Raw genomic sequence first — 15045 nt, forward strand, 5'->3', positions numbered from 1 at the left:
CTGACCCATTCATGGCGGATCTGAAAGAGGACATGTTAACGGTGGACGCACATGTATTTGCGTCTTCAAAACTGGAACTGGAGGGAACATACATGTACTTATAGCATGCACATGGAGCCGTTGGGGTCTACGATAGGGGACATAACTGATCACAAAATTCATATTTCCTCAATCCCGGAGTGGCTGGGTCAGAATTGTGAGGTCTTTGATGAATCGACCGCAGTAATTGACCATTCCTAAAAAATTGTATACTTCTGTCACCGTTGCTGGTGGAGGCACTTCCTTGATGTCCCGTACCCAGTTGGGGTCAGATGCCACTCCCTCCAACGAGAATACTTATACAAAAAAGTGAAGTTTCTGCTTTTGGGGACTCAATTTTTGCTGCGATGCAGAGTGAGGCCAGAACCCTTAATCATTTGGAGAACTTTCCTTAGTTTTATATTGTGTTCTGCTTAGAGATGTGCCAGGACAGTTAGAAAAAGTCATAGAAAATGCATAAATCCAAAAAAAGCCAAGTTCGTGTTGCAATCAAAACGTGTTTCGCCCCTTCACACTGGCATATTAGCCTGGGGCTTCCTCAGGGCTCCCCATTTAAGAGAGCAAATATTGTAAACAATTACCGATGAGGTTTGATTATGTTTTACATCAGAGACAAAAATTGTCATTAGATTTATACATGTATACACAAAGACATTTGTTCATCATGGTTACAAGTTTCCGCCATTTTATGAATTTTATTCCTCCTGAAAGACTCTGAAGTTCTAAAAAAAGAGTCACAGTGATACACAAAAATTACAAAAATAAATGGAATTATCTCCACACAGACTACGACTGACTTTTTCTACCTATCCTGGCACATCTCTAAGTCTTGCAAATTAATGGGGAAGGGGTCTCTCAATGCCAAGGACTAGTAGCTCATTTCAAATACCCTCCATTATATGCAGGAACACATAAGATCTGGATCCTTTGTTTCCTTTTCTCCCTCTTATATTGTGTTCTTGTATGGTGTTTGCATGTATCAGACTGTCATCTCTGACATTGATGACCCCGGGGAGGTCAGCTAGGAGTTTGTGTATAACATTTTAGAATACTTCAGCAGCGCTCGACATGCTGAAACTTAGTCTCTTGCAATGCTGCAGACCAACATGGGTTGAAAAAGTAATGACATAGCAGGACTCTTCTGCTAGGACAAGCTGGTGGTAGCCTGATCACAAATCCAGCTGACGTCAATTAATTTTCTGATTAGATAACTTATTGTGGGGGGTTAGGTATCGCTTCCTCTTGATGGCAACATTGGCAGGTGCATATTGATACATGTGCACACCTCAGCGGGTTGCTGGGGCTTCCTGGTTACCATGATTGGGAACAGCCACAGGATAGGCCCGTTACTTTGTCAATTATACCAGCGGCCTCCAGCTTTTCTAGCTCCTTCTCCACTTGAGGCCTCATAGGAAAGGCTATTCATCTGCCCTAGGGCCACCGGCTGCACAGACTGGATTATGTGGATTGCTATCTCCTTGCCTCAGGCATCTGATGTCCTCAAATACTCTGGGGAATTCCTCTAAGAGGTTGGTTATCGCTTCCTGGTAGACTCAAAAAGCAAAAGACCCAATGCCAAAGGCCTCAACAGCCGGGCACCCTAGTAGCATGCCGTGTCCTTCTTCGGCGACAACATTTGGGCGTCTACTAATTGAGATCCGTAGATTGTGGTTGTTCAGAATTTCCCTCTCTTGACGAGTGGTTTGTCTTGGCCATATGCAAATACTTTGGTCACAGCCTTGTGTAGACTTGGGGGCGGCAGCATAGTATGATAGACTTCGGAGGGCACTGTATTGATGGATGCCCTGTATGTACAATTGCTAGTGTAGGATGAGTTCCCATGCATATTTAGCATTGAAGCAGATGACGTAGTGCCTGAGATGCAGCACTAATGGTGAATATGGAGTAGATGGTCTGTTCTTCGCTGTCATCATCGTCCATGTCACTGCTCCGCTCTTGTCAAGAACAGCGTTTACAGTTGTGCATGAGGTGTACCTTTTACTTGATCATCAAACTTTCACAAAGTGGTTGAACTTTCCACAACCCGCGCATCACTTGCCTTTTGCTGGGCATTCAACGGGGTGGTCTTCCACAATAGCGGCATGTCCTGGATGTTGCGCCACCATTCCTGGGCTTGCTCGGGCTGGGCGTAGGAGCAACAATGTTAACTGGTTGTGCTTTTATTGATTTGTCTAGAGCAGCTTCCATGCACAAGCTTATGAGAGTTCTTTTGTCAAGCCCAACATCAGGATGTCAGCTAGACATTTTCTTGACTCTTCTAAAACAAAGTTTCGCTGATGCACACCCATGAATATTTTGGCCCCTTATATCTTCATTCTAGCATGCAAAACTACACGTGCTGGTGAACTCCTTCAAGCGAGTGTAGATAGTGTCAATAGACTCCTATGCTTGCTGCCTGGCTTGGTGAAATATGAACCTTTCATAGTCTTGGTCCGCAATTGGCTCGAAGTAGCATTGAGAGCTGCGATGAGGGTGGCGTGTGTCTTGCGACAGTGGCCTGAGCATGACGAATATGGACGCAGGACAGAGGCTCTCTGCTTTGCCTCTGGATGCCAGCAATGCAGGCGTTCATGCACAGCTGAACATGCGGAGCGGGTGAGCCCTGAACCCTGCATACGTGCGCTTCTGGGTTGGATGCTGACAGCCGGTTGCACATGACACAAACATCGCACACCCAGAAGAAGCACATGGCTGCCACGGCACACCAGGGGCCAGGTGAGTGGCACCCCTCTTCGCTAATGTTGTGTCGGTGCTCTTGGATGGTGAGGAGGGCACCGGTAGCAACTACTGTGTGAATCTTGGAGTCATAGGTCAGCGCAGCCTTCAAAAACAAGAAGAAGACTTTGTGCTGTATGGTTAGGACTCTCTGAAACCATGCTTGACCACTCCCATATTTATTAATAACAACCTACATGGTCAAGGGGTCATACCACAACCCTTCACACTGACGAGGGGTGACAACAGGAACACCCTCTAGCAATTAAAAGCCAGTCCAAAAGACTATGGCTCCAGTTGCGTCACTGGAGCAACATTAAAATGCCCAGGCTTCTCAGGATAGCCTATATCAAGCAATACATAAAAAATACAGGCAGACTGGGGAACCAAAAGAAGCCCTGGCAAAAATGCTTAAAACAGCCCGCTCTCATTGTCTCCTCATGCAGTCTCCCACTTTCCATCTATTCTCTGTCTCCAGCAGCAGCCGGTGCAGGTAAGCGCGGTGGGGCAGGGCGAGGCGCTGCAAGGGGGGATGTCGACAGACGACCTAAAAGGAGTTAGTTACTTATTAAATTTGCCTTATTCCATCGTGTGTCGACATCCCCACGCAGCACCCTGCTCCTCCCCACCGCCCCACTGCACTTACCCGCACCGGCCGCTGCTGTCTGTCTCTTTAGGTCCTCTGTCTTTCTCTATCCCTACCTTCTCTCTTGAAGCCTCCCTGTACCTGCTGCAATTGGTGTTGAGACGGAATATCGAGTTGGAAATGTCGACTTACACAAATATTGAGTTGGAAATATCGTGATTCAGAAATATCAACAGCAAGAATATCGTGGTCAGGAATATCGAATTTAAGGAAAGAAATATTGTTAAAAAAATTATAGAAGTCATTAATATTGTTTGCAAACATATAGTTGTTTAAAATATTGATTTCTTAATTAGTGTTATGTATTTTAGTTTATATTTTAAATGTATGTGATGAATGTTTTTTGTGTAAGTATTGTTTATGTTTTTTAATATATGTGTTAAATTTTTAGTAGTTATGAATTTACTTTTAATTACATTTTGGATTTTTTTGTTCCACAGCAGGTTGTTGGTTTATTGGGGATTGGGTGGGAAATAATTTAATTATAATAAATTAATGATTATTTTGTACTTATTTAATTTAGATTTTATAGTGTTAATTGTGGGAAGTAATTTATTTGTAACTATTAATTTGTTGTTAATTAATATTAATTAGTTGATTGAAATGAATTATGGGAATTGTGTACTTTTTTTAGGTGCAGGTTGTGGTGTTTATAGGGGTAAAGAGTGGGGAGTAATTTATTTTTGATTAATTATTAATTAGTTGTTAATTTATATTAACTAATTGAAAATTGATTATAGAAATTGTGTAATTAATTTCAGGTGCTGTTGTGGGGTTTATGGGGTAAAGGGTGGGAAGTAATTTATGTTTAATTAATTGACAATTAGTTGTTAATTTATATTAACTAATTAATTGATCATTCATTATGGTAATTGTGTAATTTGTTTTAGGTGTGGGTTGTGGGGTTTAAGGGGTAAAGGGTGGAAAGTAATTTATGTTTAATTAATTAATAATTAGTTAATTTATATTAACTAATTATTTGATTATTAAATATGGTAATTTTGTTTAGGTGTGGGTTGTGCGGTTTATGGAGCAAAGGGTGGGAAGTAATTTATGTTTAATTAATTAATAATTAGCTGTTAATTATTATTAATTAATTGACAATTTAACATGGAATTAAAATGGAATTTGTGTAATTAATTTTATGTGTGGGTTTTGGGATTTAGTGGGGTAAACGGTGGGAAGTAATTTATGTTTAATTCATTAAAAATATGTTGATCATTAGTATTAATTTATTTATCTTTAATTAGGGTATTTGTTTATATTTTTTGTGTGTGAGTTTTATTGTTATAGGGGTACGGTGTAGGAAATGCATTAATTTTACTTACTTTATAATTAGTTGTTAAATACTATTAGTTTTTCAATTGAAAAAAGGTTTTAATTATGTAACTATTTTCTTTTTACAGTTTAATTGTAGCTTTGGGTTGTGGGGTTTATAGGGGAAAAGTGAGGGAGGTTGAATAATTTTTATGAGTTTTAATTTGTTTTTTAATTAAAAATATTTCTTTAATTGGTAATAATTTATTATGTTAATTATGGAAGTACATTTTTCCTTTTAATTTAGATGTGGCTTGTGAATTGTTTTGTGTTATAGGGAAGGAAATAAAAAAAGTACATTTATGTAATAATTAATGTTTTTGTTTCTAAATAATTTCTAATTAAAAATATGTATTTTGAAACTATTTTCATTTTATTTAATATGTATTTAACATTATCATATGCTTTTTTTGAAATTTTACTATTAAATATATTTGTATTTTATTTTTAACATATTTATATATGTTTTACTTTGTTTTTTTTATATTCTTGTTAAAATGTTCTTTGTTTTTCATTTTAAACGGACTAGAGTGAGAATATTAATTGTTACTCCTCCCCTATTCTACACATTCACTACTGTTGCACTCACTGGAGTGGCAATAATAAATTTAATCCTGCCACTATCCAACACTTTCCCTACTTTTGCACTCACTGGAGTGGGAATAGTAATTTTCTCCCCACCGCTATCCAACACTTTCCCTACTGTTGCACTGACTGGTGTGGGAATAGTAATGTTTACCCCTTCGGTATCCAACACTTTCCCTACTGTTGCACTCACTGGAGTGGAATAGTAATTTTTACCCCTCCACCAGCCAACACTTTCCCTACTGTTGCACTGACTGGTGTGGGAATAGTAATTTTTACCCCTTCGCTTTCCAACACTTTCCATACTGTTGCACTCACTGGAGTGGGAATAGTAGTTTTTACCCCTCCACTATCCAACACTTTCCCTACCGTTGCACTCACTGGAGTGAGAATAATAATTTGTACCCCTCCTGTATCCAACACTTTCCCTACCGTTGCACTCACTGGAGTGAGAATAATAATTTGTACCCCTCCGTTATCCAACACTTTCCCTCGTGTTGTATTCAATGGAGTGGGAATAGTAAGTTTTACCCCTCCGCTATCCAACAGTTTCCATACTGTTACACTCACTGGAGTGTGAAATTTAAGTTTGAAGATTTTTAAATTGTTTTCTGTTTTAATGTATAATAGAATGTTTTTATTAGATTTTATGTTATTAAATATACTTTTTTTTATTTCACATATTTAATATTTATTATTTTATATATATATACATAAAATTCGATATTTTGTACAACGATATTTTTTTTCTCAATATTTTTGGACTTACCTGTTTAAGTATAGGGAGTCAATATTTTTTCATTCTACATTTTTCCATTGATATTTTTTACCTCGATATTTTGTCAGTGAACCGCTGCAATTACACTCTAGGACCTGGAGGAAATGGCAGAGGCACCAGCTGCAGGCCTGGGCTTGCACAACCGGCCTCCATTGTCTCCATCGGACTGGGAAATGCCCGGTGGAATCAAGGGCTTGTCCGGACATGAATCCAGGTCCCAGTGAACTAGAGTAAGCAAATGTAACATTCCTTTGATAGGTGCACTGCAGGGGAAACAACAATCTATTCTGATAATGGTTTATGCCACGTTTCAGTGCAGCACGCGCACAGACATGGTTTATTATTTCACATATTTAACTTTAAAATAAATACTACATGGGCTTTGTGTGTTAACAAACCTCACATCAGGTTCTCCTTCTTGAAAATGAGACTGCTCTTTAGACCCTGCCCCCTTCTAGTCTGTGTACAGTCATAGGGGATTTATAAGGCAGCCATGATGAAAACTGAGTAAAATGCTTTGCATGGCTGGCAATGTCACCATTTGTTTGGGAATCACCAGCCCACTCAGAATCAGGCAGAGTTGAATTCTATCTGACGATTCCGCTCCAACTGACTCATATCCAGGGCCTATCAGCAGTAGCGGTCCGGGGAGGGAGTTCGGTGGGCAGTGAGGCGGGCAGGGGAGGGGCAGAGTGGGGAAATGTAAACACCTGAATATGGATGAACAGATGTAAGTACACATTTAACTAAATAAAACAAATTCCTTTGCACGCGCTGCATCATAAAATGCGATGCAGCGCGCGCAACGAAATTCGTTTTATTTATTTAAATGTGTACTTACATCCGTTCATCCATATTCCGGTGTTTACATTTCCCCACCCTGCCCCTCCCCCGCCCCACTGCCCCACCGAACTCCCTCCACGGACCGCTACTGCCTATCAGGGTTGTGTATGAGGGCAAATTTTAGTGGGTTGGTGCAGATTACAGATTGCATTTACACTGTAAAGTGGTGAAGTTTGAGTTACTGGAGAAACCATATTTGTTGAACATGGGCCTCTCTGCAGGGTCACCCCTAACCTTCTTGCCTTCACTCCTCCTGTTTTCTGAACCCATTTTTGTTGGGTTTTAGGACTCTGTGCACTTTACCACTGCTAACCAGTGCTAAACTGCTTGTATTCCCTCCTTTAAACGTGGTAACATTGGTTTAAACCCATTTTTTCACATTTAATTTACTTATAAATCCCTGGTAAAGTTGGTACTACATCATTGTGCCACACATTTAAGTAGCCTTTTCAAACATGCCCTAGGCCTGCTATTGCACCATATGAATGAATGAACGAATGAATGAATGAATGAATGAATGAAATGAGATTTATAGAGCGCATTTCTACCCTGAGGCCTTGTAGCGATTAGGACCGGACAGACAGTAAGCAAGGCAAGTTAATGGGTGGTAGTGAAGAGGTGAGTTTTAAGGAGTATATGGAAGGTTTGAAGGTTGGATTCCCTACGAAGAGTGGGGGGCAGAGAGTTCCAGAGAATGGAGGCATTCCAAGAAAAGGAACGTCCACCCCATCTGGATCTCCGAACTTTACTCGTAGTGGCGAGGAAGGCGGCGCTAGAGCGAAGACTCCTAGAAGGTTGGTATGGGGTGACCAGAAGATGGGTAATGGCTGGTCCAGTTTTCCAAATGGCTCTGTGGGCCAGGCACATGGCCTTAAATCGAATTCTGGACTGAATTGGCAACCAATGAAGTTCTCTCAGTGCGGGTCTCGCTGATTGTCTCCGTTGGATCTCAAGGAGTAGGCGAGCCGCACAGTTCTGAATTACTTGCAGTTTTTAGAAGGTGGCCTGAGGGGCACCCAAATACAGGGCATTCCCATAGTCCAAGCGGGATAGGATAAGGGCTTGCACCATGATCCTCTGCGCCTGAAAGGGAAGTAAAGGGAGGATTTTCCTTAACATCCTCATCAGACCAAAGCAGTTAGCTGAGAGCATAGTGGGTTGATGATTAAAACAAAGTGAACTGTCGAGCCATATACCTAAGCTCTTGATCTGGTGCTTTGGGGCAGGCATAGTGCCAAGACAGGTCGGCCAGGAGAAGGTCGAAGAGGGTGAAGTAGATTTGCCTAGAAACATAAGTTCTGTCTTGTCCCCATTTAACTTAAGGTGAGATAGTGCCATCCATTCGGCTACCGCCTCTAGGCAAGTGCCCAGAGCGCACGAGGACCCCACGAGGGGGTTTAATGCCACCACCACTTGGGTGTCATCCGCGTAGGTAATGATTTTTATGCCGAATTGAAGCTCTATCTCAGCCAAAAGGCGCCATATAGGTGTTAAAAAGCGTGGGGCTCAGGGAGGAGCCCTGAGGAACCCCACAGCTGAGAGGCCATCGAGCTGAGGTGGCAGTGCCCTCAGAAACCTGGAAAAATCGGTCCTTCAAAAAGGACTGAAACCAGATGAGAGCCAGATCCGTCACACCAAGACTTTCTAATCGTTCAAGCAGGATGTTGAGATTCACAGTGTCAAAAGCGGCACTGAGGTCTAGCAAAATAATTGCTGCTGAGCCGCCCTGATCTAAAAGTCTCCATCCTTCCTCTGTCACTACCAAAAGGGCCGTCTATGTCCCAAGCTTGGGACGGAATACTGTCTGGGAGTCGTGGAGTAGATTGTTGGACTCTAAGTAGTGGACTAGAGTGGAATTTATGTGTCTTTCAACCAGCTTGGTCAGCCAGGGAAGGAGAGAGATGGGGCGATAGTTGGCCATATTACAAATATCTAAGTTAGGTTTTTTCAGCAAGGCTCTGACCTGAGCACATTTCCAAGCTGGTGGTACCTTTCCCGAAGTAATAGAGGCATTAAGAGTATTCAAAATTACTGGGCGGATAGCATCAATAACTAAAGTGAGATGTTGCAGAGGAGCAGGGTCCGTGGCGAACCTGATGTTACCCTGAAGATAAGTGTGCTCAGCAAACCGTCATCAAGCAGAGGGAACTCCGCTAGGGAGCAGTGTAGATCAGAATGAAAGCTCTCAGTGCGAGAGGTTACAGACTCACTCTGGCCAGGAAGGAAGGACTGAGATATCAGCTGAATTTTTGATGGAAGTATTCCGCCAGATTGTTACAGCGAGCTTGTAAATCCTCTGGGTTGGTGGGTTTTTGCGGTATGGAAATAAGAGATTTGGCAATCCTGAATATCTCCTTAGGAGAGTTGGCGGCTGCACTAATCCTGTTCTCATAAAATGCAGATTGCGTGATTTTAATCTCGGCCTTATAGTTTCTAATTGCCTCTCTATAAACATTTTTCCTCTCGTCTGCTAAATTCAACTCCATTCAAGTTTCCTACAAGTTTGCTTGAGTTCTCTTAATTTGAGGGAAAACCATGGTACAGGTTTTTGTTTAGATTTCTTATGGAAAAGTTTATTTGGAAGTAGTGAATCTAATGACTCCAGGAGTTAAAATTACTGTCAGCCTTTCCAGGGTCTAGATCAACGATGGGGGTAGTGGCGGCTAACATTGTAGACCACTGACTGACGGGGAGATTTGACCATCAGTTTTAATCTGACATTTCGGCCTAACAAAACTTTGCCAGGCCTAAACCTTCCTTTTTAATACATATGCCACCCCTAGGTTAGGCCCTAAACAGCCCATAGGCAGGGTGAATTGTACTTAGAAAGTTGAACATGTACTTCTACACTTTACGTGTCTTGATAGCAGGGGTTGCTCCTCCGCTAAGGTGGAGTAGCGTTGCCCCACTGCTCTTTGAGCAGGAAAAATTAAAATGATAACATAGTTATTATCATTTTATTTTTCGCAGGTTCGGGGCTGAGCTAGGGCAGGCCTGGAGGCACAGGGAGAGGAGTGGTTTGCACACTCCAAGTGCGCAGGAATGCTTGGCCGGCCGTCTTGGCCTGGCCAAACAGTCATGCGCACTTTGCATGTTACCCACCAGGCTGCATTGCATAGCCTGGTGGGGAACATGCCCAGGCCCCCAGTTCCCATCTGAGTGCGATCCACGGTGCTCAGACCAATCACAATGCTTCACTGTAATGTTGTAATTGGCTTTGGGGAATCTAGGAGCTTCCTGATTCCAGGACTCGCCAGACAAGTGGAGGAGAGACGCGGCCGGCGGAAAAGGTAAGTAGTATTTGTTTTGTTTATAGTTTCCCCCGCCTCTCCACCCTCATTCCCTTCCAGCCGCTACTGCCTGATAGTGTAAAACTCCCAAATTCCTTTTTCACTACTGCAAGGCCTACCTCTCCCATAGGAACAAATGGGGTTACCTTATTACATTTATTAAGTGAAACTTTTTGTTTGGGTGGAAGTAGGAACACCATGTTTGGTTTCTGAGGAATTGTAACTTAAAACATTATTTAATGGTATAGTCGGATTTTAGGCCACAATTTTGAAAATGCCACTTTTAGAATACTGCCAATTACATGTTCTAGCTATTTGATGCCTGCAACCTGATCCTGGGTCACATGACTAGACCTTTGTGTATTCCTGCCAGACAGTATCACAGTAGGGTACTAGGTTTTGGCAGGATGGGCCATCTCTGGCGGGCTCTCACCTACTACACTTGCACTTCGAAGGCACTGGCTCAGCTCACAAACAAATGACTACACACTAGCCTATTGTGCCCCCAGACAGACAGGGACCAGGGCAGCTAGGCAGGAAATTTCAGAAAGTTCTGTAGGAGGAAACTCCGGAAGCTTCTCCAACTTCAAAGTGGGCACAGGTATAACAAGCATTGGCATAGTCAATAGGTCTCGCCTTTGGGACCTTATAAGTGTTTAGCTATGCAACAGTTGCATAACTAAATACTTATTAAGGTCCCAAAAGCGAGACCTATTGGCTATGCAAAGCGGCCCTGCGGCCGCCAAAGTGAAAGTAATCCCGGTGAAGCGCGCCGCGCGCGTGCACCCGCGCACATGCACTGTAGCTCTAGGCTGGCCTGGTAGCACTTTTTGGAGCCCTCTCAATAAGTCTCGCCAGACCAGCGCATGCGCTGGGTCAGGCGAGACCTAAAAAGGGGACCCTCTGACCCACTCTTAAGTACATTCCTGGATCTGTGAATACTCCAGAAGAAGGAGGCCCTGTGCCCTGCTCCTCGAGGCCTGCCCTGCTTACTAAGAAGGAGAACTGGACCTGCACCCTCCATCCCAGGCTGAAGTGACTCCAAATGTCTGCTTACAGATCCCCACGAGGTGCCTCCCAAGATCCTGGACCCTTAGCTGGCATCAGAGTGCACTCCTCTGACTCAAAAAGGAGAAATCCTGAGGTTTTGGGCTCTTCACGGCCGTGAATGGGCCCGTTTGCACCAAGATGTTAGTGCCCGCACCAACCGCCAATGCAAAGCTCCATGAACCAGACTCTTCACGATACAGCGACTGCCAGCGACAATTGGAAATGTGAGATCTGCACTTCACGCTACAGCATCGACAGTCTGCGCTTGACCACCAACACGAATCGCTAGCAATGACCGTCCGTGACACTCTACAGGATCTTTACACTACAGCGGCGACCGTCCATAATGCCTGGCCTGTTCTTTGTGTTACAGCGACGACCATCCACGATGATCTCCAAGCTCATAGCTGTCTCCTCCACTGCAAACAGAACTCTCTGCCCTGGGCTTCAAAATATAACTTTTTCAGCTGGACTAACCTGGTCCCTGTATCTGGCCAAGGCTCTATCGCAGTCGCTCTGAAGTTGTGACTTTCATCCAGTCTCGCATGACCAGTGGCACTGTGTGTTTTAGGCGCTATACTTGAATGAAACCTTTGAAATTGCATATCTCTGGTACTACGGATTGGAGTTTTATCATTTTAGTGCCAAGAAATGTATTAAATGTTACTTTATTTTTCTAAATTGGTGAGGGACTTTTTCTTGTGTTATCACTTTATTACTGTTGTATAAATGCTTTACAAATTGCCTCTAAGTAAAGTCTGACTGCTTTTCTGCCAAGCTACCAAAGGATTAAGTACGGGTTAATATAGTGACTTTTTGTGATTTACCCTGACACGGATTGTGGCTGTTGCCTGAGTAGAGTTTTACCCTCCTCAACCAACGACTCAATTTCTCACAATACTGTACTTAATTACACAATCCTGGGGGAAGGGGGGGGGTGGACTTTGTGTTCACAAACACTCTGAAAGCACACTACATTCCACTGTGTACAGGAGATCTTTATACTTGGTTTCAAGGTCACATTCCTGGCCCATCCTGAATAGGTCTGCAACATGCAGTTGTATTTTATCATTGAGTAAGCTCACGATTTTGAATAAATCTGGCATATGGTATAAGTGAGCCTTAACTCAATTTTCATTAGAGATATTCTTTATCTCATAATATCACGGGGTCGCTTTTCTTCTTCTTTGTGACATTACACAACATTATTTACACCTTTATTATTTGTACTGGACACTTTCTCTTTTCCTTCTCACAGGTGAGATAGCTACCAATGATGAGAAACGAGGGCACAACTGGTGAGAACCTACCAGTAGCTCCTTGGGTGTAGCACACGTGAGGGGCCATCTCACCTACACACAATTTGTTGTTGTTTATACACCTGTATAGTTGGGGGTATACTTGGAAAGAGGTGACTGACAAACCAAAGTTTTAACAAATACAAAAATGTACTGTGGGCAATAAGGATTGAGTAAAATTGAGAAATGTACAAATCAATAGGTGGGTAGAGGAAGTTGAACACCCACTCTCAATCCTATAAATGAAAGTGGACTAAGCCCCTGATAATCAGCTCTTTTGGTGTTTCTTTGTTATTCAAGGTCACACTGACAAACTGCTTTGGTAATTGAAAAGGATGCAACCCATATTGGTTTGAAAGCAAGCAGCTGACAATATGCTATAGTTCAATGCAGTAATGCAGCATGGTAGGATGCCTTGGGCAAGGGGGAAAAGTGGAATATCCTAGCCCTTGATTGAGAAGTAAAATAGACATAATTGGTAGCAATGGGCTCCAAAAACCCTAAGGCCCCGGGACCCCTGAACGAACCTCTCCAAATATAGCTTTTCTCCTGGCTTTCGAACATTTAAAAAGTTGCACCCTTGTAACATGCAACTGTTTTTGTTGCTTTCGAACTAAGTACAATTTCAGCTTAGCAAAATAAATTTGCATTTTAGTTCATAGCAACATGGTGCACCAGACTGCCATATTAATAGGAGTGCTGCTGCAAATACACAGGGATGGACGTGCATGGACACTTTTGCATGTGTAAGTACATCTTACACATGCAAATGGCTTACTTACCTGTTAAAGTGAGCGAAAATCTGCAAAACCAAATTTGCATTGGTAAATCTATTTAGTCCCACATTATATTAACCCAAGTCGGTGTAATATTACTAGGAAGTAAATCTTCCTTTCCAGGGCCTAGATCACCTGGAAAGCTACGGAGTTTATGGGAATTCTCAAATGTATGCCAGTTGATTCCACCCTGGAAAAGGCTGCTGATGTATATGTGCGTGGAGGGGGAGATGGGAAGGAGGGGGGGGGGCTAAAGGAAGGATTAGGAGCAGGCACGCAACACCCATTGGACTCACAGGGCTTCAGCCCCCCCCCCCCCCCCCCCCCGTCGTGTGTGGCAGCCCGGGATGAGACAGCTTCCCTGCGCACACACAGCCGCACCCGAGCAATTCACAGGTCTTTAAAAGACCATTTGTATGTTAATGAGGCCTCGCTGTTGTTTCACCCCTTCTAAGAGCCCCTGCAGCTCCACTTTGCCTATGGCTTAAAAGATTCAGCCCCTCCCCCCCCGAAATATTTCTTAGCCCCCCCGAAATTTGGCTCTAGTTGCGCCTCTGAGTAGGAGCCTTGCGTAACGTTTGGCAGAACATAAACCGGTGATTCCACCTCCCCACCAAGCTCACTGTTCACCGGTCTTATTAAGAATTGGGGAACATTAGCCTGCTGTGCTATGGGAATCCTCTCATCTGCAGCCCGTACCACAGACCCCCAGTCACACAGTTCTTCAGAAAGCCCAGCCTGCCTGCTTTGGCGTCATTTTCTGACATGCAGGGTTCCTGCCTGAGACTAGACTGGGCATGAAACATCATTAATGGACCACATGCTCAAAAAGGAAACTCTCTGTGGCTCTAAGTTACTGATTTTTTTTTTGTTCTGCAGAAAGAAACATCAACTTTGGGGGGTTTGTTTCGGCTGTGTTGGAGGTACCACTTTAGTCAAGAATTTCAATTCAGAAATATGGGGCTGAATGGCATATTGGCACTGCTGGAAAGAAGACAGTGAGGTGGCCCACCCGCCAACCTGGCCCACCCTTTTTGACAGCTGCTGAATTACTTTGGAACACACTCAAGCACCAGTTTTAGTTATGATCAAGAAGTCACTGAAATTATGGAGATGTCCTTACTCACTTCCCCGTACACTTTATGACAACTTCACCATTGTGAACAATGGTATAGCGCCAAGATGTCTTCGATTGGTGGGCAGTCAATGGTTGGTGTGTTTTTCTAAACTTACCACTGAGGTAGGTATAAAAAAAACACACCCGAGGCAGAAAAAAACACAGAAAGCAAAAATAAACAAGTGTAATTGCACTCAAGCAAGATGTTTTTGCATGCCTACTATTCTGTACATTTCAGCACGTGGCAATGCCTTTGTATTAGCTTAAAGAAGGCATTCACAAAAGGTTTCAAGGAATACGATTGGCAAAGGGAACCTGCGCGTATTTTAAGATGAATGGAGGGGGCTTTGGGAACGCCAGAAATTCAAAAATCTTAAACCCATTCTTCGTAAAGCTACATCCAATGCTTGTGTACATTTCACAAGAGTGTAAGAGTGAGTGATGGTTTGCAAATGTCTTTGTAAATCGAGCCAACTCTGTGATCGTGCTGTGTTTTAATGTAATGGAACCCGTTGTCCCTTGGGACAATTCCTGTTCAATCATTTGTGTCAAATACAGTATGTACACATT

The 15045-nt window shown here is 43.0% G+C and overlaps 1 protein-coding gene across 1 annotated transcript in view; it reads right to left on the reverse strand.

The window, feature by feature from the left end:
* The window catches only part of LOC146785798 (ceruloplasmin-like), a 252009-nt gene that overhangs the window by 235672 nt on the left and 1292 nt on the right, over positions 1-15045 (reverse strand). The gene's annotated exons all lie outside the window — the stretch shown is intronic.

The sequence above is a fragment of the Triturus cristatus genome, chromosome 11 (assembly GCF_964204655.1).
Source record: "Triturus cristatus chromosome 11, aTriCri1.1, whole genome shotgun sequence".
NCBI lineage: Eukaryota > Metazoa > Chordata > Amphibia > Caudata > Salamandridae > Triturus > Triturus cristatus.